The sequence below is a fragment of the Geotrypetes seraphini genome, chromosome 5 (genome assembly GCF_902459505.1).
Source record: "Geotrypetes seraphini chromosome 5, aGeoSer1.1, whole genome shotgun sequence".
NCBI classification, from domain to species: Eukaryota; Metazoa; Chordata; class Amphibia; order Gymnophiona; family Dermophiidae; genus Geotrypetes; species Geotrypetes seraphini.
Genome location: NC_047088.1, coordinates 66,039,898 through 66,060,045, shown reverse-complemented (window position 1 = coordinate 66,060,045; position 20,148 = coordinate 66,039,898). Strand labels below are relative to the sequence as shown.

Genomic DNA, 20,148 nt, shown 5'->3' with positions numbered 1-20,148 from the left:
GAAAACCTGGCCTGCCAGTAGATCTCGAGGACCGGACTTGGGCAGTCCTGATCTATGCTATTCAGTGTCTGTGTGATTTTATATATATTGGCAGGAGTAGCAGATCCATCAAAGTTAGACTTACAGAGTAGAGAATGACACAGGGACAAATTTATCCCTGCCCCCGCAAGAACTTAATTTCCCCGTCCCCATGAGTTTTGTCCCTGTCCCTGTCCCTGCCCCATTCCTGTAAGCTCTGCCTTAACTGCACAAGCCTTGATCACTTATGATTTTAAAGTGTTTGAGGCATGTGCAGATGGGGATGGAGCTTGCAGGAATGGGGTAGGGACAGGAAAATAACTTGTGGGGACAGGACGGGAAAATGAGTTCCTGTGGGGATGGGCGAAACTTTGTCCTCATGTTATTCTCTATCACAGAGCATAAATCTAAAATTAACATCAAAAGTGAAGAAGCCCCGCTGGTACGATATTGGATAACCTGTTAGCATGAAATTGGTGATTTAAAATGGTGCATATTATAAGTTGTGGATAGTGGTGGGTGGTGATTCGTCAAAAATATTAAATTTCAAAAAAACAATTTGGGATTTTTAAATTAAATACTGTGGAGCCTGGTGGTCTTAACATAGAGATTGAATGGATGACACTTGTCTGATCCAGTGAGGTGATTAGAAGATGTTGTTATATGACTGCAGCACAGAGAGTTTTGAATAGACACCGCGGCCATGTTGAGGTGAATAATGAGAACAGCTCTGACAGAGTACAAGTAAAGGTAGGAGTTGGAGAGAATTACTGATTTAATGACAGCTAGAACTGGGAGCAACTAATGATGTTGATTGTATGTTTTATAATTTATAGAGGGAATTGCCTTGAAACAGCCCTATGGGGTGAAATGTGAATTCATGTTGTCTTGATTCTGACCTCCCCCCCCAACTTTGATTAAGATAAGTTATAATGCTTCTTCAAGTGCATATAGATTCAAAACTGAGGGCTCCTTTTACGAAGGTGCGCTAGCGTTTTTAGTGCACGCACAAGATTAGCGGGCGCTATAGCGCGGGCTAAAACCACTAGTGCACCTTTGTAAAAGGAGCCCTGAATCTCAGTTTGATATATAACTAACTTTAAGATTGATCTATAACCATATTGAAAGAATAGATGTTTAAATGTTTCTGAAAGGAAGTTTGTATGATTGAAGTTTCCCGTGAAAACTGATGAAGAAGTCTCAATGAATTCGCTCTTTATTTTGCTGTTCATCTGAGTTTGACAAACTGATGGTCCAATGAAACTATGAATGAATGTCATATCTACAAAATGGAGCGTATTTTGGCCACACAGCAGGGGCATTTAAAGAAATTTAGGATGATTTGGGGACCTTTAGAAAAATATTGTAATGATTGATAAAACTTTTCCTTTCATATCCTATGCTGTGTATACACATCCAGAGGGAAGAAGGGAGAGGGTGGGATTTTTAAGATTGAATGAGGAAATGAAGGTAGGGGAGGGAGGATAATTGTTTTTTGAAGGAATTTTGTAAGAATTATAAGTGATGTTAAATGAAATTGATTATATTATTGTATTACACTTATTGAAAGTTTCAAAATAAATAAAGAGTAAAAAAAAGAGTAAATTAGGATATATGATTGTTTGGTTCTATTTATCAGACCATCATGCATAACAGTGGGTGTTATATACCAGTATTTGCAAAGGAATCCATTTATTATAACCTATCCTAAAGTATATAATACTGTGATACATAGGGAGAAATACTTAAAGATCCAGAATGTAAACTGTTTTGAACAAGTAATTATAATAAATACATTAATAATAAACATAGATGAAGTGTCTCAAATTTTATGGATCTGATCAACAATTCCTTTACAGGCATGTTGCCTGCAAAAGACATCCCACTATAGGCTACATGACACCTTTTAAAGTTACATAAACCATAATTAAATGGATACTCTTCTTTTTGATAGAAGCTGTGCCCACAGTTCCAGATCACATAGATTTATTTCCCATAGTTCCAGTTTCTCTAGTAGTAACCACACATCCTGCCTCTTTGTGATTCCTCATAGAATCTGAAGTTGTTTCATTTCACCTATTGCCCTCTGATAGACATGCAGCTATGAAAAGGAAGGTTTTCTGTATGTGACCCAGTGTTCAAAAATAGCCATGCAATTACATTAGGTGTACTAAATTAATTCCCATCTTCCTTTCCTCCTTCCTAAACTAAACTAAACTAAACCTTAAGTTTATATACCGCATCATCTCCACGGAAGTAGAGCTCGGCACGGTTTACAAGAACTTAAAAATGAGAAAGGGTAGGAAAAGGTTTACATAAGTTTATAAATCGAGTGGAAAAGTAAGGGAAAAGAAATTACATGTTAGAGAAGAGCCAGGTTTTTAGTTGCTTGCGGAATAAATGGAGGGAGCTCAGGTTCCTCTTAGTGCTGTTTTATCTTTTGCTTTCTTGCTTTTTTTCTGCACTCTCTTTTCCTGACTTCTTGACATTTTTCATATATTTTTATAAAATATCTGTGCTTCTATTTTACCCCAATAGCCCTTATGACTGCAGGAGTCACTTATATGCCAGTACAAAAAAGTTTTGGGGGTGTATAGGGGAGTGCACATGTTTAAGTATTAATGCAGTGATTACAGGGGCTTATGGGCATTGGTCCTCCTCTCCATGAGTCCCTATCCCACCCTCAATATGGATTAAGCCGCCTCTGTGCTGGATGACTAGGCTTTCCTATGCCAGGCTGCCAGGTGATGATGATCTGGAGGCTGAATTTTAAAGGTGCGATTAATATTTTTATGGGGTGGGGGGCAGTCGGTAATCACTGGGGTAGTATGTGGGGGTCTGTTTTATGTGTTTGTCCAAGTGCCGACTTAGGCTGGTTTTTGGACGTTTTTCTCTTTCGATTATGAGCCCCCTTGTGTTTTTCGGGAAAGTTGATCATTTTTGCTTTGCACCATTTCATTTTGTATCCCTTCCTCTTTCCTCCCCACAAACAGGAGTTGCCCATCTTCTTGGGTTCCCTCTCCCAAATGTCTTTCCTCTCTTCCCTATAGATCTCTCCTTGGGTCTATCCTTCATTTTATGGTAGTATAGAGGCATAGTTGGGGAAGGTGAAATCTTCAGTCATTTCTGTCCACGCTGGCTCTGCTCTCAAAATGGCTGCCATGACCTCTAGTGGAAGTCTTACTCCTGCCCTGACCACACCCTAGACCACTAGAGATTGTAAGACAGTCCTGAGAGTGGGAGCGGGAGGGTATACTCATTGTGTGTATATATATGTATATATATATATATATATATATATATGTATTGTGATTAAATGTTATACAGTTATAATCTTGCATAGTAGTTTATATGACAAATAAGGTGATACATAAGTTGAGCAGAAATTTGAGTTTGAAAATTTTAGATAAGTTCCTTGAAATTAACCTCCTTTTGGAGTTCTGACACCAATTATCACTCTGAGTGTGGCATAAATTCAGTCATTATAAAAACACTGTGGCTCTTTGTTTCAGTTTTCATTAGTGGTGGTCTGTGAGTTCAGAGACTATTTTGTTTGGAGGTAGAATACAGTCTTTATTTAAGTTATTATAGATATTTTGGTTTGGATAATATTTGGGCGATTGTAAATAATTTGCAGGTCCTGTTAAGTATGATGAAAATGCTGTACTTTATTCAAACTTGTGGTGTGCAGAAGCTAGATTCTGTGAGAGAGGAAGCTGTGGTAATTGTTTTCAAGCACAAGTACTTCTCAACTTATAATATTAGGAGGCAATGATATTATAATGAAATGAAGTTTGCATATTAGAAAATAAATTAAGAAGTTGAGAGTGCATTCTTGATTGTAATTTTTCAGAGCATACAGTCCTTATAACCAGTATCATCAATGTGCTTTTTTTCATTCTGGACTGTTCATCAGGCTGCTATAACACATGCATTGCAGACCAGTATCTGGGCTTCTTTATCCTACTTTGGAAAGAATAATCTATAGTATATCACTATTTGTCCTTAATCAGTTTTATGACTAAATACAAAATGTGAAACATCCCAGTGCTACTTTCTCTTGTTATTCATGCACAGTTTGGGTAACTATAAAAAGCTGGTGGTAATGATTTTTTTCACACCTTCTCACAAAGTTCTTTTCTCAGAAGATATGTAGCTACATCTGCACTGAATTGGGAACTTAATCATGCCAGTCTTCTTGTCAGGCTGCACTTGGAGTTCCTGAGACCAGAGGTTAATAATCCTCTGTGGGTTTATCAGAGGGCTGTAGGATGAAAGCTCTGACAATCCTCAGTGGGCCTCATTGGTTTACATTCAACTGACCAAGCAACAGTTTTTGGTTTTGAATGCACCCAGGTGATGAGTTTCAGCCAAAACCATTTAGACCAGTGGTCTCAAACTCGCGGCCCGTCAGGTACTATATTGAGGCCCTCGGTATGTTTATCATAATCACAAAAGTAAAATAAAATAGTTTCTTTATCATATGTATCTTTAGCTATAAATTACAATATTATTATTAAGCCAAAAGGAAAGATATTACTTAGCCAAAAGGAAAGATTTATAAACTATAAAGAGTTTTACCTCATGCAAAATTGTCATTTCTTTAATAAGAGATTAACTTTTTTTTTTAGGCCCTCCAAGTACAAATCCAAAATGTGTCCCTGCAAAGGGTTTGAGTTTGAGACAGTTTCAATTGAAAGTGAAAACAAAGCAGTTTCAGTTGGCTCTTTATAGTAGTATTTGATAGAAGTAAAGCTGCCATATAAGGCAAGTAAAACTCACTTTAAGGTGGTAATTAGTTTGTACAGTGATAGATCGATAAGAGTGAGTGAGGCTATTGCACTGTTCTTAGGGTTACCAGACGTCCAGATTTACTCAGACATTGTCCTCTTTTTAGAGGACTATCTGGGTATCTGGACAGCTTTCTAAATTGTTTGGGGCTTTCACTGGCCTGTCCCCTCCCTATCTCCTCTGCCAAAATTTAATCTGCCAGCAGTGGCAGTGAGGTGAGCCTGCTGCCATCAGTCAGCCCTGGAAATCTTCTCACTGCAGCATCCCACCTACTCGAGAACAATAAGTCACTGCAGAGAGAAGGCTTTCGGGGTAGGCTGACGGCAGCAGGTTCACCTTGCTGCCGCTGCTGGCCAATGCGAAGATTAAATTTCAGCAGAGGAGGTATGTGGGGGACAGGCCAAAGTGTCTAAAGCACTCAAAGTAAATTGGATTATTCCATTACTCCAGGAAATACAATAACTTTGTGGGGTGGGAGCTAATAACTGCAAAAAAAAAAAAAAAGGCCCAGTTCAAGAATTTATTGTAACAAAAAGATCTAAGAGCAACTGTGCTTTTGGGTGGGTTTTTTTTTTGACTCTGTCTCAAAGGAACTATGAAATGGTGCTAGAGGAAGGGGGTTATGAGGAGTCTCTGAAATGCTGCATTTTGTATTTTAGGCAGTGCCTATTTTCTCATGTTTCACGATGTTAAAGAGTTTTCTTTCAGATGTTATTTGTTGAGTAGGAAAAGGCAGGGCAGGATTAAAGCTTAAGCAAACTAGGCATATCTAGGGCTCAAATGTTTAGGAGAGGGCCTCTCCCATATGCTAATTCAATAGGTACATTAGATAGAGTGTGAGCCTGCCAGGACAGATAGGGAAAAATGCTTGAGTACCTGAATGTACACCACTTAGGTTATAAGTGCTATATAAATAATATTGCCCAAGCCAGATTTTGCTCTCCTAAGTCAGCTGCTAACAGAAATAAAAGTGGAAGTGGGTCAGGACTACTGCAGAGGTCATGTTTGTTCTCCCCACACCCCTGTGCCTTGTCTTCCAGTAGGTAAGCAGCCCTTCTTACCTACTACCGTACTTCATCTTCTGGCTACTCTCTGCAGTCAGAACCAGGCCAGTCCTATTTTCAGGAGCTCTAAAATATATATTACAGTGGGAGTGTGACGATTCATTTGCTTACCTAGGGTTCTGTAGAAGGGTTAATCCTACCCTATAGAAAGGGCTTGGGCTTTTCTCAATGTATTGAGGTTTCTTTCAGTTGTTGATGCATGGATAGGAAGGCTTTTTCCTATGAATAATAAAGTGGGTGCTGGATTTTTCTGTCATTCTGCTTTAATGTTTTTTTTTCCTCGCATGCTGAGTCAAGGGTACCAAATTTTCTCATCTAATTCAGCAGGAGAGTTCCAGGTGGGGCCCAAGCATACGGTGCGGAACTTGGTAGGAATAAAAGTTTTTTAAGATTTTTGAAGTGATAAGCATATTTTGTAGGAATAAAATGGTGCCATAAAAACGTTGATAAAGACCATATGGCTTATGCATACCATCTACTATCCCTTCCTCATCCTATGTGCTTTTCCCGTTCTTTCCTGAAGTCAGATAAAGTCTTTGTCTCTACTGGTAGGCCATTATCTACTACCCTTTCTGTAAAGAAATATTACTTCATTCCATGCTGCCTTATTCCAGAGCTTCCTTTCAGCTGTAAAAGACTTGTCTCCTGTGGATTTATGCCACAGAGGTAGTCAAATTTCTCTAACATATCCACACCCCTCCCAAAGTATACATATTGAGATCTTTAAATCTACCTTCATACACTTTATGGCAAAAACTACTGACCGTTTTAGTATCCACCCTATGAGTTGACTATTTTACGCATATTTTTTTGAAGGTGGGTATCCAGAAGAGCCATAGAGAGAGATCCTGTGCCACTGGATTCTGCTGGGGAATGGGGGTTGGAGTGAGTGGAAGGGGAAGTAAGAGAGAGAGGGAAGCAGCCGTGAGAGGGAAGTTGGAGAGAGAAAAAGAGAGAGAAAGCACTAAAAGGGTATAGAGGATAGGAAGGGAAACTAAGGAAATGGGTGTAAAGTAAGGGGTGGGGGGTGGCAGGGGTGAGACTGGTGGGAGGTGGGGTGGGTCCAGAACAAGACTGATAGGGGGAAGCCATGTGTCCTATTTTTTATTTTTTTTTTCACAAATATGGGAACCCTAACAATTCTATGGAGTACAGCAGACAGTGTGATTATTGAATTGGAACAGGATGGATAGCCGAGTGTGAGTGAGGTTTATTATTTATCATTTTCTAGGGACTCTTTTGCAAAGTGCAGTAAGCACTAACACATGCATACTGCAACAAAAACGGTACACCATGGGGTGCTGAGGCATTTAGTAATTTAGCCATGGCCACGCCCTACCTACATGCTAAAAAATACAAATTATTTTTTGGCACAGGGAGCGTGCCAGTGTACAGAAAGTGGGCTTGTCTATGCAAATCAGCTTGTTGGAATTGCCATATACTAACCAATTAGCCCAAGTTTAGCATATGAGTTTCTACTGCCTACAAAATACCGTATATACTTGAATATAAATCAAGACCCCCATTTGTCCCTCCAAAATGGATGAAAAATGGTTGACTCGAATATAAGACAGGGGCTTAATATTCAAGTGCCATGCCCTGTCAGGATTTATACCCAGTGCCCCCTCCCTGCCAGGTTCTGCACCCAGCCCCCTTCACTACTTCCCAGGTTCAGAACCCAGCCCCCTTCCTGCCCTGCCCTGCAAAGCTCTGAACCCAGCCCCCCTTCTCTACCAGGTTATGCAGCCAGCCCCTCTCCTTGCTAGGCCCTGCACCCTGCCCCCCCTTCCCCGCCAATCTCTGCACCATGTCCCACCTTCCTGCCCTGTACCCTCTTCCCCCTCTGGTGGTCTAGTGGGACCCCTCCCATCTCCTGTCCCGACCGATACTAACAATTTTTTTATCCCCTTCACCCCGTGTACCTTTTCTTATATCCCTGGTGGTCCAGTGGTGTATGGGCAGGAGTAAACTTTCCACACTCCAGCCCTGCACCCCTCCTTCTGATCTCACGGCTCGTGGCATGCAGCTAGCGGCTAGCGATTCACAGGCATGCAGGAGCGAGCTTCTCGAGCTTCCGCATAGCCCTGCGCCACTCACTGAATGTCTGCTGCAAGTTCTCACGAGTCCTGCGATAACTGATGGCAGCCATTCAGGGAGCGGTGCAGGGCTGGGCAGGAGCTCGAGAAGCTCGTTTCTGTGGGCCTATGCGCCGCTGGCTGCAAGATTGGAAGGAGGGGGCACAGGACAGGAGCGCGGAATGTTTGTTTCTGCCCATACACCTCTGGATCACCAAGGATGTGAGAAAAGGTACACGGGGGAGGGGTAAAAAATTGTTACTATTGGCTGGGATGGGAAGGATCCCTCCTGTCCCGGCCTACCAGAGGCCTGCATCAAATCCGGGAGGGGGTTGTCCTATAATTGAGTATATATGGCAGGTGGCTGTAGGAGCTAACATGCTAATGGAGAAATTATTAAGTGGCCATTAATAGGAAAAATCTGAAAATTCGCCATTTTACCTCTCTGGTAAAAAATAGATTTAGTGTAGATAAATTTAGTGTAGGTAAGTGTAGTGTAGGCCATTTTTTACCAAAGCTTTGTAAAAAAAAGTCTCTCAGTTTCTTTTTTTTTTTTTTCTCAAATTCTTTATTCATTTTTAAACTTTCAATAAGTGCAATAAAAATACAACCATATACACTTTAACATCACTTACTAACCCATCAAAGACTAAATCACATCAAATACCCTCCCTCCCTCCTTTATATCCATCATTATAACTTTAGCCCAATATAACATTATAATAATCCCCCTCCCCCCTCCCCTGGACATTAATAAACAAAAGGGGAAAATAAAATTATTAATTATATTCAATCCGTACAATATTTTGTTATGGTTCCCAAACATCATTAAACTTTTTAAAGCGCCCTTGCTGAATAGCTATTACTCATTCCATTTTAAAAATGTGACACAATGAATTCCACCAAAAACTATAACTTAGTCGATCATAGTTTTTCCAATTTTTCATGATATGCTGAATGGCAACTCCTGTCACTATGAGCAAAAGTTTATTATTATTAGAGGGTAGTTGACTCTTAGCCCTCATTGATGTACCAAATAATACCATATCATATGATAGCGATACCGGGTTTTCAAGTAAATTATTTACTTGACCCCAGATGGATTTCCAAAAGCGAAGTATCAGAGGACAATAAAACAGTAAATGATCCAATGTCCCAGCTTCAAGATGACAGTGTCAACATCTATTAGACTTAGAGCTATCTAATTTTTGTAAATGAACAGGGGTCCAAAATGCTCTATGTAACAGAAAAAAACAAGTTTGTCTCATAGATGCCGACATTGTACATCTCATCCTCCAAGTCCAAATTCGTGACCATTGAGACGCAGTAATTTGGTGCTTTATCTCAATGCTCCAAATGTCACGCAGACCAGTCTTTGATTTCTTATTCAAAAATCCAGATATTAATTTATACCACTGAGCGGCCTGGTGTCCCAGGAAGTCAACCTGAAAGCATAAGAATAGCAGACTATACTGATTATTAAGAGTTTTTTCATTCAGGGAACCCCGCCTGAATAGCCTGCTTCAACTACAACCATTTATAATTTTGTGATTTATTGACCAAATTTATGTTGCAATTGTGAAAACGCAAGCAGTTTACCATCAGAAATAACATCATCTAAAGTGCATATTCCCGCCTTCATAAGTCTCTCAATTTCTTGATAAACTGCCCTTCTAATCAACAATCAGAGTTGTTTCCAATTAAAATCATTAGAAACCAGAAAGGAACCACCATCATCAAAACAGGACAGTAGAGAAAAGGACAGTTGAAGAAGAGAATTGGAAATGAATTAATTGATGTCTACAGTACCTGCCACATATGCTACATCCATCACTGCAGGCTATCCTGCTGCTCCTGGAAATGCACAAAAAAAGGTGTTTCTAGCTCGGATTTAAATTTGGGATATGAGGGTTCACTATGAAGTTTGAGTAGGAGGAAAGTCTAGAGAGAAGGAGAGATCAGTGGCATAGCGAAGGTGATAGGCACACCTCCCCTGCCCTCTTCACCGCCCCCACCACTACATGCTACTTCCCCGCTCCACCGCGGCTGCACGTGCTTGCCACGTTCCTTCCCCCATACCTTTGTAACATTTGTGGCACGAGCAGCAACCTCCAACCTGCTGTTGCACCTGCATAGGCTCTTCCTCTGGCGTCACATCCTAGGCGCAGGTCCAGAAAGTGACAGAAGAAGCGCCGTGAGTGCGCGGCAGTGGGGGGGGGGGGGGGGGAAACGAGGAAGATATGGGGGTGGATTGGAGGATGGGTGCCACGTCCCTATCAAGACAGCAGCCTGGGAGGACCACCTCCCTCCCCCCTCCCTTACTATGCCACTGGAAGATAGATAGAAAAAAGCTGGAATGGTGTATATAGCGGAGAATGTTAAGCATATTATAGTTTATACTTTTTTTTATGAGTGCTAGAGCACTATACAGGGGTGATAAATATTCAGGTACAATATTCTCTGCCCTTGGAGCTTACTGTCTATCTCCCTCATTCTATAACCTGGCACCGTAATTGACTATGCAAATTCCAGAGTGTGAAACTGCAAGAGGGAGGGTGGGCCTAAGAGGGGCTTGGGTGGATCAGGAGCATATCTGGCAGAATATCTGCAGTGACTTACCTAACCTCTGTTAGTTGCCTAGCATTTACACCAGCCTAAGGGCTCTTTTTACAAAGGTGCGCTAGCGTTTTTAGCGCACGCACCGGATTAGCGCGTGCTAGCCAAAAAACTACCGCCTGCTCAAGAGGAAGCGGTAGCGGCTAGCGCGCGTGGCATTTTAGCATGCGCTATTCCAAGCGTTAAGGCCCTTACGCACCTTTGTAAAAGGAGCCCTAAGTGTTTGCACCTAAAACTAGCCACTAACTGGAGGCTTCTGCTAGAATTTTATAACGGCAATTGAATGCACTCTTGCCTTTCTAATTTTAGGCAACCTTTTGAGAATTACCCCCTAGGTGGGTATCTGAGACAAACATGTCAGGCGGACGGGCTGTGGCAGAAACAGGCTCTGAACTTTGACTCTGAGCACACAGCTCTAACCACAAAGCCATTTCCACTCCTGCCTGCATGATTGAGTGCTTTTGTGGTTATGACACAGTGCTGGCTGGGAAGGTGAGTGTGAGCGGCGTTGAACTAAACTGGGATGCGAGCTTAAGGTGAGTGCAGTTAGTGTATTTCGCTGGGTTGAAGTATGTGAGTGAGGTTATCCCACGCCGTGCTGCAGTTTTGAATTAGTGGCCACTGCACTCTGTGACTGCTTATAACAGAATGTGAACAAGGTTAAAGCACAGCCCTGGGGAATCTGAAATGAGACCAAGACAATGCTGGAGTTCGTGCTGCGACGGCACCCACACCCATTTGCAATCTTGTTCCTTATAACTGGGGCAGAATGAAGATATTACACAGTCGTATGAGTTAAACACCAGTGTGGTAATTGTTACTGCAGGAAATGCAGATGAGGCAGAATTTGAACATTACTGTTTTCAAGCATCAGCACATCAGCAAAATTTACACTACCCTGGCACTGCTCTATTCTATCGACATATCCAAACCTCAAATGGATCAGTAATTACTCCAGGGACACCATACAGATTTTTTTTTTTATCCTACGTAGCTCTCTATCGAGGGCTTTTTCTGACAGTAAAACTGATATGCTAGTAAAGAATATTTTCAGATATAAGCAATTTAAACCCTAGACTTTATTCATCTTTCCTGTGTGCATTATTTTTAGTCTGGTATTTATTGTGTGGATTAACATCATTTATTAAACCTGTACCGTGTGCTAAGGTTGTTCAGTTCTCGTGCCGCTCAGCAATCTTACAAGTACAGTGTATTAATTTAATGGAAACTCATGCAAGCCCTAGCATTGCACATTCATTTAGTTCATCCTTCTCTATAAAATCATTGCCATGCATAAATTTTACCCCATACTTATACACTAAGGGGCTCATAATAAAAAAAAAAAAAACGTCTAAAAAGTGGCCTAAATGGGTACTTGGACGATCAAAAAGCCTGATCGTCCAAGTACCCATAATCAAAGCTGGATTTAGATGTATCTAAAACCAGCTTAGGCCTTTCCCCTGCCTTTAAACACACAGAAAGAAAAGAGGCGTTTTTAGAGGAGGGGAAAGGGTGGGCGGTGGGCGGGAGGTGGGCCAACCTACACCTAGGCGTACAACACGTATAACCAAAACATTTGACAGGTTGCCTAGTCGGCACTTATACGTTTTGACTTAGACTTAGTATAAGTGCCGAAAAAGGGGCCGCTGAGCTGATCGCTGCAGCTCAGCGGCCCCAGCAACCTGCCTATGGCTGCAGGAGAGATGGCTAATCTCTCCTGCCATGATGATGATCGCCTATACCCCTCCGAAGCACTTCGGGGTGAGCATCAAGGCAGAGCATCTCCCCTGCTGGCGATGCTCACCCCGAAGTGCAGCGGTTCGGAGGGGTGTAGGTGATCATCATCCTGGCAGGAGAGATGAGCCCTCCCCCTTACAACAATCGGGCAAGAGGGAGCCCAAGCCCTCTTGCCCCACCAGCCGTGACCTTCCCCGACAACATCGGGGCAAGAGGGAGCCCAAGCCCTCTTTCCCCGCTAGCCGCAACCCTTCCCGACAACATTGGTGCAAGAGGGAGCCCAAGCCCTCTTGCCCCGCGATCTCCTCCCTCCCTCCCCCCACGATCCGGCCAGGAGGGAGCCCAAGCTCCCACAGGAGGGGCCTAAGACAACTGAGCCGATTCCGATTGGCCCAGGCGCCTCAAGCCCCACCTGTGGGTGGGGTTAGAGCCGCCTGGGCCAATCAGGCCCTAAGGCCAGCCATTTCCATGATGGCTGGCCTGTCGGATGGATGGGCTTGGCACCCGTCCGTCCGACCAACTTTTTTTAAGGTATGGGAAAGGGGGTCGTGGGGTCAGCGGGGGGGGTCACAGGTCGGCAGGGGGGATGATTGGGGGTTCGGGGAGGTGGTCAGGGGGGATTTAGTCAAGGGCAGGAGGGCCTGGGATCCCTCCTGCCTGTATTTTAGTGGAGGGTGGGGGTTAGAGGGTGTCCCGGGCCAAGAGGGCTTGGGCTCCCTCCTGGCCAGATCATGTGGGGGGGTGATGGGGGAGGAAGATCGCTGGGCCAGGAGGGCTTGGGCTCCCTCTTGCCCCGATGTTGTCGTGGAGGGTCGCAGCTGGCGGGGCAAGAGCGATTGGGCTCCCTCTTGCCCTGATATTGTCAGGGAGGGTCGTGGCTGGTGGGGCAAGAGGGCTACCTCTTGCCCTGATGTTGTTTTGGACATTTGGGGCTTAGGTTGACTATATGGTATAAGTTTAGACGTAGTGGTGGTCTGGGCATTTAAACAGCTGAACGTAGAGGCAGGCCATTATTAAAAAAAAAACTCCTTTTGGACGTTTTCTTTGATTAAGGACATTTTCCCTGCTTCTACTTTCAACGTTTAAGACCTTAGGCCAAAAAGGGACTTAGACATTTATTTTTATTATGCCCCTCCACTTTCCTAGCTCAATATTATTCTTATTGCTTGTATGCTTTTAAAGGTATCACAGTATACATCTAATGTGTTATTTTTGTTGTAAGATTTAGGTTGAACTTTCTGTGAGAAAGGTGGTCTAACAGTATAACATAACATGTAAAAATATCCTCCATTACCACATATAATCCCTGGCACTGCACAATAATGGGGCAATTGTCAAAGAGATTTTCCAGTTGAGAAGGTTCCTCTGAAAATTCTCCTTTGTGAAGAAAAGTTTGTATTCCTTTTCTCACAGGATATATAGGCAGAGCTGGGAGTGGAATGGACCTGGAGCAGGCTGACTCAGGGACATGCGGGAATTTCTTTTTGAAATTGATACACATTTAGAACCAGCCTGATCACCAGGTAGATTAGGCATCTTCCTGGGGCATGACAATTTGGTGGATGGCATAGACATGGCAATCAATGTGCTTATGTTCAGCGTCTCCCTATCCTCAATCTGATATTCAGAATTTTCCTTTCCTTTCCTTACCCCTTCTAGGGCAGTACCGGCATTTCAGTCAGCTTGCCAATACCAGCTTGGATCCTTTTGCATCCACACATGTTTAAAACCTGCTGGGTCCTGCGGTGCCTCCTCTGAACTGTTAGAAATGAAGAAGCCTGGTGAGTCTTGAGCATAGGCAGATGTGAGGGCTCTGCATTGGCTGTGATGAGTGCTGTGTCGGCAATTAATATGCTGGTGTGGATCGCAAGAAAAGGGAAGGAAGGCTATTGAACACCTCAGAGGAAGAAGGGGGAGGAAAGAAGTGCTGGACAAAAAGGAAGAAGTAAGAGAGGAGAAATATGCTGGACCTCAATGAGGGAGTATGTAAGGAGTAAGATTATGGACACCATGGTGGGATAAATAGTGGAAAAAGAGAGATGCTGGGCACTACAGGGAATGGGGAAGTAGGTAAGGGGAAATGTTAGACTTGAGAGGAGGTGGGGTAGAGAGAAGAGAGGGAGTGCCTTGGAATGTCCAAGGGTGAGGGGGTGGGGGGTATAGTGCATGGCTGAAGGTTTATTAAGGGTATTGTTGTACAATGCAAGGTCCAGGGGCCAATGGTGGCCCTTGGAAGCTTCTGGGGTGGCCCTCATCATCATTCTGGCTTTTTTTCTTGCTACTCTATGCTTCTCTAACCAAGTTAATGACAAAAAAGGGAGAAATGGATGGGCGGAAGAGCTACATGCTTGAAGGACAAGGCATTTATCAATAAGTGAAGAAAATGCATTTGGAAATGTCCATCTCCTTGAGGACATCCAATATACACAACTGGGTAAATTTCAAAAAAAGGAGATTTGTTCCCAAATGACCATAAACAGGCAAAAAACTAGTAAAGGAACAAACTACTTTAAATACCTTTTTAAACGAGAGTGGCGCTCAGAATCCAAGATGGAGTAAAAAACTTCAAATTGGGGTGCAAACCCCTAAAATGCGTTTTTTATAGAATCAATCATTGCACCATTTTGAGTGAAAAGGTAATAGAAAGTGCTTATTGAAAAACACTCTTGCTTTAAATGTCCAATAAATGTCCAATAAAGTGAAAATGTTCCAACTATTATATAAGTCCAACTACATGAGTTCAAATCAGAACTTATCTTAATGGTTCAGATAGCGTTGACCCGGCGAGGTTCTGACGCGTTTCGCCAATCCTGGCTGCCTCAGAGAACCTACTGCACTGCTAGTGAACTACTGCTTAGTTTAAAGGTGCTTCTTTATCTGGTACAAAGGAACTTCTTTTACATTTCCTGGTCACAGGAAATGTAAAAGAAGTTCCTTTGTACCAGATAAAGAAGCACCTTTAAACTAAGCAGTAGTTCACTAGCAGTGCAGTAGGTTCTCTGAGGCAGCCAGGATTGGCGAAACGCGTCAGAACCTCGCCGGGTCAACGCTATCTGAACCATTAAGATAAGTTCTGATTTGAACTCATGTAGTTGGACTTATATAATAGTTGGAACATTTTCACTTTATTGGACATTTATTGGACATTTAAAGCAAGAGTGTTTTTCAATAAGCACTTTCTATTACCTTTTCACTCAAAATGGTGCAATGATTGATTCTATAAAAAACGCATTTTAGGGGTTTGCACCCCAATTTGAAGTTTTTTACTCCATCTTGGATTCTGAGCGCCACTCTCGTTTAAAAAGGTATTTAAAGTAGTTTGTTCCTTTACTAGTTTTTTGCCATCTCCTTGAGGAAACATTCAATAAACAGTTTAAGGTTGGGCAGGATGTCACTGACACACACTGATCAGCATTGTTGTGATACATGCAAAAATATTTGGCAGCTCTTTAAGCTCATTGGATCCAAAGTAGCTCTGACAAAAAACATAGTGAAGACCACTGGTCTAGGATATTAAATGTCCATCGGCTAATCCTGTGTATATTGTTTGACCCACACACTATAGACCTAAGAAATATATGAGATAAAAATTCCCCAAAGAATTTCTAGCCATAGGATTGTCAGAGGAGATCCATGGGAATATCATACTGAAACCTGGTTTACAAGCCTGTAGATTCACTTACCCTTATTATGCCACTGAACATGACACCTCCCCCCCCAGTCCTCCCACATGACCCCCTTTCACCGCCCCAAAGATGTTTGTTTGTGTTGCAGCTTCAGATGTTTTAGCTAGTCCTAGTAGAGCAGTAAGCGATATAGTCAACCACAAAAATGGGGACTCAGGCTTCTGGGGTGGCCTTCAACATCATTCTGGCTTTTTTTCCTGCAACTTTATGCTTCTCTGCTTTCCCCTGCCACGTGAATGACCCCTTCCTTTTCCCCAAACCTTTTTAACTTCTCTGGCACGAGCAGCATGCCCATGCTGATGTTTGCTCACCCTTTGACGTCACTTACTAGGGGTGGGTCCCATAAGTGACATCAGAGAGAGCACTGATGCAAACGTGGACAACAACCTCATGCGAGGGAAGTAAAAAAGGTACGGGGGAAGATGAGAGGCATGCGTGTGCAGCAAGGAGAGGAGTTGGGGGGCAGAGAGGAGGAAGGGTGCCACGCGCTAGGAAGACCGCTCCCCTCGCACTCCCCTTACTAAGCTACTGGTCATGTTTATATCCCTTCAGTGGTCATCTGGTCAGTTTGGGCACCTTTTTGGCACTTATTCCTTATTAGAACAGGTCTTGCCCCAGACGTCTAACTTGTGCCCAGGCCGAATTCTTAAATGTTCAATTATGGCAGGAAGATTCAGCAGCAATGCCAGAAGTGATTTCAGAGAGTACCAAGCCAAGGTGAGAATAGTATTAGGTTTATTAGGGTTTTTTTTTTAAAAAAAAAATACTGCCTATCAAGATTATCTAAGTGGTTTACAATCAGGTACTCAAGTATGTTCCTTATATGTCCTGGTGGGCTTACAATTTATCTAACATACCTGAAGCTATGGAGGACTGAGTGACTTGCCCAAGAGTAGCTTGTGCTAGTGAAGATTTTAAAGAGGTATGGGGGTGCTGTGAGTGTGGCAAGAGGGGGGGCAGAGATGTGCAGGTGCCCCCACCAATATGGCACCCAGAGCAGTCTGCCCCCAGCCCTCCCTACCACACCACTGGTCTAAAAGGCATATGCTTTAATGCCCTTCCAATGCATTGGCATGGACTCTGTCCCTGCTGTGTGACAGAGGGATAATAGTCTTCATGCTGAAGTGGATCTCCCTGAAACAATTTTCTCCAATATGGCCAGAAATTAGTTCCCGGGTCTACGCATCTTATGGTAAAGAGGCCTCCTTCTCACTCTCTTCTGTGACCTTTGTCTCCTGATCAAAAGCAACGCGAGAAACCAGTTATTTGGAACAGATATCATATAGCAAGATATCATATAGCAAGATATCTAAATACAGATTTGTAGTAAACAGAAAAAAATGGGAATGGGAGACACTTATCTGAAGACGCTGCTCCCTCAGAGAATGACAACCAAGCCAAACCAACAGCAAAACAAGCAAGTCAAACAGGTAAGCATAAATCTAGAACATACAGCGAAAGAGGGAGATGCATAGAAGAATGAGAGAGAGAGAGAGACGGACACAAAAAGAGAAAGATCAGAAAAATGTGGAATAATATTATAAGGGCTGAAAAGGGTAAAGGGAGAGACAGAAACAAAGATAATAGTGAGCGATAGTTTGAGAACAGCAAATCCAGCAGACGTTTTAGTTGCAACAAACATCTCACCAAGCTCCAGGTCAAAATATAAGTTTCTGTGGGTCTGTGCATGATTTATAACAAGTGTACACGAACAAACCAAAGTGGAGATACGTAGTAATGTTGGTGTGCAGTTTATTCATAAAATGTAAAAGTATGTGTGATTTGTTCGTGTCTACTTGGATTTTGGAGATCTTTCTCCTGGTTTGTTTGACCCCTTTTATAACATGTGTAAATACAGAAGTTTACATTTAGAGTTTTGAAAATGTATTGGCTCTTTTAAAATATGTACAGTATATATACAGTATCTGTAAAAGCCTGTGCTATGCTATTTGCTTAAGCAACACCTTTTATGACTTTGCCATTTTGTGTGTGTACTGTCTGCATATACATGCAAATAGCATGCAAGGTTGCTAAAATTAACTCCTAAAATTCCCTCATTCCACATGTAACTCTCACTACTGAGCATTACAATTTCCAACATACAACCCATCTGTGGTATGTTCATTTCACCCAGGCTTCCATCTGCTGTGCTGACAGGACAAGAAGCCCAAGAACTTCAAAGAAGATGACAGACACAGCTCTCTACCTATTAACTTGCAAGGCACCTACTGTCTCATTTCTTCTGTTCTGACACTTCATCATGCTGCTGTAGGAATCTGTGTTGCAACTTGGTTAATGTGGTAAATTTTGTTAACACTAACTGGATTTAGTGCAAATTATTCAGAATAGACCACCACTTCCAATGCCCTTTCTACTTTTCTGTGAAGAGTAGAAACAGTGTAAATCAACAATTTGATAGCATTACTTCAGCAAAGAATTTGCATTTCTGCAGTAAAATTTTCTGGATTTCCCTGATTAGTTGCAGTTGTCAATTAATGAATGATGGGACCAATGTTCTAAGGCAGTGGTACACAAGGTGTGTGTCCTGAAAGACTTGCAGGCAGGCCATGTGATAAATCACTTTTAGAGTACAAACAAACAAACCCAAAAACCCGGGACAGCACTTTGTAAATGACCTTCAACAGAAAGCATCAGCTCTAAGAGTGTTAGAGCTATAAAAGTACCTATTCAATGGTGTGGAAAGAGCTGGGTGGTTAAAGATAATTTTTCACTGCATTGTCTCTGGATTTAAAACAAGTTTGGACAAGTTCCTGGAGGAAAAGTCCATGATCTGCTATTAAGATAGATACGGGGAAAGCCACTACTTATCCTTGGGATTGATAGCATGGAATCTTGCTACTCTTTGGGATTCTGCCAGGTACTTGTGAACTGGATTGATCACTGTTGGAAGCAGGATACTGGCATAGATGAGCCCAGTACGGCTATTCTTATGTTCTTGTTTTACCATTAATTCACTGAGTCAGGTCTGGATCAGGTCATTCATAGCTGAAAGTCATCTGAAAGCTATTTAATAGCCTTTGTAAAATTAGTTGATAATCTCAGGCAACTCACCTAGACAGGTCTTCCCAACATATTAAAAAGCTATCACACTATGGCCCCAACTGGTACCCTTACGGGTAGTCTTAACAGAGAGGTTAAGGAGTGCATAGACATTAGGAATGTACATTCATTTGCAATGAAAATAAATAATAAAAAAAAAAGGGCAAAGAAACAAACTATTTCATTTTTAAATGAAGGCAGCAATGAAATAGTTCTGTTTTGTTGTTATTTTGTTTTATTTGTTATTCAAGTCTATGGGGAAATAAGCATGGAAAAGGCAATTCTATAACCTAGCCGTGGATTTATAATTCAACAATAGACACCCAGTAGAATGAGTGAACTGATAACTAATCGAGTAGAAACATAGAAACATAGAAAGATGACGGCAGAAAAGGGCTATAGCCCATCAAGTCTGCCCACTCTACTGTCCCACCCCATTAAGTCAGAGTGCTACTCGAGCTACGTAGGACTGATTTTTATTTGGCCCTATCTACTTGGTTACCTACATTGTTACCAACACTGAATAACGCTGGTGTCTGGAGGGAAGGTGGTAGAACTAGAAAATGTAAATTTAGATTGCAGTAGGGCCGAGTCAGGAAGCACTTTTTCACAGAGAGGGTGGTAAATGCCAAGAATGACTTCCCGGGGGAGGTGGTGGAGATGGAAATGGTAACGAAATTCAGAAATGCATGGGAAAAATGTAAAGGAATCCTTAATGGAAAGCATGGGACCAAACAAGCTTGGCAGTGATTAGATGGGAATACTGGTAATTAAGAAGCAGAGCAGGTGCCGGGCAAACTTCTGCAATCTGTGCCCTTATCATGGCTGGACAGATTTGGCTTCAGTAGTTGGGTAACAAAGCTTGGGTCAGCCAGATTTCTATGGTCTATGAGTAATTGTGGCTGGAGAGATTTGGAAAGGCTGGAGTTGGGCTTCGGTGAGAGCTTAAATAGCTAGAGAGCAAGGCTAGAACCTGGAGGACTTCAATGCTCTGTACGCTGAAAATGGCAAGGACAAATCAAGATCAAGTGCGCATAAATAGTATTACCTCATACCTTATGTTATGAGTTTATCTTGTTGGGTAGACTGGTTGGACCATAC

General features: G+C 42.3%; 1 long non-coding RNA gene across 1 annotated transcript in view; it reads left to right on the top strand.

The window, feature by feature from the left end:
• The window catches only part of LOC117360547, a 45,626-nt gene extending 27,250 nt beyond the window's left edge, over positions 1 to 18,376 (top strand). The window contains exons 2-3 of the long non-coding RNA XR_004539445.1: positions 13,961 to 14,082; positions 18,122 to 18,376. This is a non-coding gene — a long non-coding RNA (uncharacterized LOC117360547). The remainder of the gene's footprint in view (positions 1 to 13,960; positions 14,083 to 18,121) is intronic.
• Positions 18,377 to 20,148: the final 1,772 nt, after the last annotated feature.